Source organism: Brassica oleracea, chromosome C2 (assembly GCF_000695525.1).
Source record: "Brassica oleracea var. oleracea cultivar TO1000 chromosome C2, BOL, whole genome shotgun sequence".
Lineage (NCBI taxonomy): Eukaryota > Viridiplantae > Streptophyta > Magnoliopsida > Brassicales > Brassicaceae > Brassica > Brassica oleracea.
In genome coordinates, this window is record NC_027749.1 from 10,829,900 (window position 1) to 10,833,181 (window position 3,282).

Genomic DNA, 3,282 nt, shown 5'->3' on the forward strand with positions numbered 1-3,282 from the left:
CTAAAAGCCTAGTGAAATTACATCTCAGCCCCTTGTGACCAAACAAAAAAACAGAAGCCATTTTTATGAATATAGCCCTAGTAAATCGTCTGAGTCGTCTGAGATGTTGGAAGTCGTCTGGACGACTGAAGTGTAAGTCGTCTGGTACCGGTTTATTTTAAAAATAATTTATAAATCTTGTAAAAAAATATTTTGATGCGTGAAAAATAAAAATCAAGTAATTATAAACAGTTTTAAGTGATATAAATTAAGATATGATAAAATTGATTTGTTTTGAAGATAGATGAGTGGAAGTAGTGAATCATGAAATACTTTGGTTTAGGAGTTTGGCAAACATATGTTGTAGTATTGTATGTATTGTTAGGGTTAGATTTTGGAAAACTAAAATGTTTTTTTCAAAAATTAGTTTTCACCTATATGTGTTTATTTATGTGTATAGTAAACACTTTTCAAGTTTGATTTGATTTTATGAAGTCTTTAATTAGATAATTAAGTTTAGGGGTTATGTTTAGGGTGTGGACGACTTATATTTCAGTCGTCTGTTGAATAATTTACTCGGACGACTTACATTTCAGTCGTCTGGTGAAGAAATTAAAACAGATGACTTACATGTAAGTCGTCCAAATATTCCCGCCTAAAATTTTTTAAAAAAATTATTTTCCCGCTTAAATAATTTAAACCAGACGGCTTACTTGTAAGTCGTCTGGAAAGTCTTGTATTTTAGTTTCCCGCTAAAAATATTTAATTTTCCGCTAAAAATATTAAACTCTTCTGGACGAGTCGTCTGTTTTAATTTCTTCACCAGACGACTGAAATATAAGTCGTCCACACCCTAAACATAACCCCTAAACTTAATTATCTAATTAATGACTTCATAAAATCAAATCAAACTTGAAAAGTGTTTACTATAGGTGAAAACTAATTTTTGAAAAAAACATTTTAGTTTTCCAAAATCTAACCCTAACAATACATACAATACTACAACATATGTTTGCCAAACTCCTAAACCAAAGTATTTCATGATTCACTACTTCCACTCATCTATCTTCAAAACAAATCAATTTTATCATATCTTAATTTATATCACTTAAAACTGTTTATAATTACTTGATTTTTATTTTTCACGCATCAAAATATTTTTTTACAAGATTTATAAATTATTTTTAAAATAAACTGGTACCAGACGACTTAAACTTCAGTCGTCCAGACGACTTCCAACATCTCAGACGACTCAGACGATTTACTGGGGCTATATTCGTAAAAATGGCTTCTATTTTTTTGTTTGGTCACAAGGGGTTGAGCTGTAATTTCACTAGGCTTTTAGGTTAGTTTTGCATTTGATTCAAGTTTGGGTATAGGTTTGGGATTAAAATCAAGTTGTGGGTTAGTTTTGGCAAAAACTCCAAAAGATTAACTAACATATTCCAGAATGACACCTGGTTATATTCTTTAAGGATTACAAGATATCTTACCTATTAGAACAAAAATTACTATTTTATGTAATTTTTTAAAAATTGAACTATTTTAAAAAAAAATATTAAAATTATTTTGTAGTTACATAATAAGATTATTTTATTAGAAAAGAATCACTACTTTTATCTAATGATGACAGGCTATAATAGGACCGTTTAAATACTTAATATGACATATTTGACTATTTGCATGAACCAATCAAGATATTATATTTTAAAATTTCTCAATAATTAATAATGATACTAATAATAAATTAATTTTAAATATAAATTTGAACTTTAGTTTTGGGTATAACAAAATATGTTAAAAACAAATCTAAAAAAATCCTACTAAATTTTTAGATATTTCTTTTTAAATATGCATTAACTAATTTGTAATTAGTAATATAATATTTTATAAATTAATTTTAGTTAAAATTTTATTATATAAAAAATTCATGCTATTTTATGGTTTTTCACCAAATTACCTCTTATATTAAAATATAAATATGAAAATATATTAAATTGGTAAATTAACCTATTTTGAAACTCACAACAATATATTATCTAAAAATGATTATATACAAAATATAGTATATAACTAAATTTTCGTTCATGTATTTTTTTTTGTCATCACTTTTCGTTCATGTATTATTTAAAAAATAAACTATTAGAAAACTTTGAAATTTTAATAATTCATTAAATATATTAATGACAAATCAGTTTAATTATAAATTTAATTTCTATTTTAACTATAACAAATCTATTGAAAAAATATGAAAAATCTTACAAAAATTCAAATATTTTTAATGAACTAATCTAGCAACAAAAAGTTCAAAAGTCTTATAATTTTACAAACTGAAAAATAATATTGTAAGTTTCCAAATTTTCTTGACCAAATATACAATTTTGTAAATAAATATTCCAAACTCAAAATGATAATATTCCAAATTTTACAAAAGATAAAAACATAGATTTTAAAATATAATTTTGAAATGAAGCACGAAAAATCCAAATTATGTTATGAAAATAAAATAAAAAAATTTAAAATTTAATTTAGTAATGAAAAATAATTTTTTTTAATACCATAACATCCAAAAAATATTTTATATTGATAAAATTTACTGAAATAATATGATAGTTTCTACTATATATATAATTTACTAAAATAATAAGGCAATATTATTTAAACAGAAAAATGTATGAGCTTATAAAATCTTGCAAAATACTAAAATGATAGAATATAGTACATTTTAAAAGAATAACATGGAAATATAAAGAAAAATTGCCAAAAATACTATTTTCCAAATACCACTAATCACTTTTACTCTCATCTTTAATGACCAAAAATACCACTTTCAAATTACCACTTTCATGTTTACACTAACCACTTTTACCCTAATTGTTAATGAAGGGTAAAACACATTTATCACTCTTTGATTAACTTTGACAAAAAAAACCTACGGTAAAAACCCTAAACCCCGAAACATCAACTCTAAACCCCAAACCCTAAACCCTAAACCCTAAACATCAACTCTAAACCCCAAAACATCAACTTTAAACCCCAAACGTAAACCCTAAATCTAAACTTAAAACATCAACTTTAAACCCTAAATCATCAGCTCTAAACCCTAAACCATGAAACATCAACTTTAAACCCTAAACCCCGAAACATCAACTCTAAACCCTAAACTCTAAACCTTCAAATCTAAACCCTAAAACATCAACTCTAAACCCTAAACATTAACCCTAAACCTTATTTTTCTTAAATTAGAACCCTAAACCCTAAAACCCTAAACCTTCAAATCTAAACCCTAAAACATCAACTCTA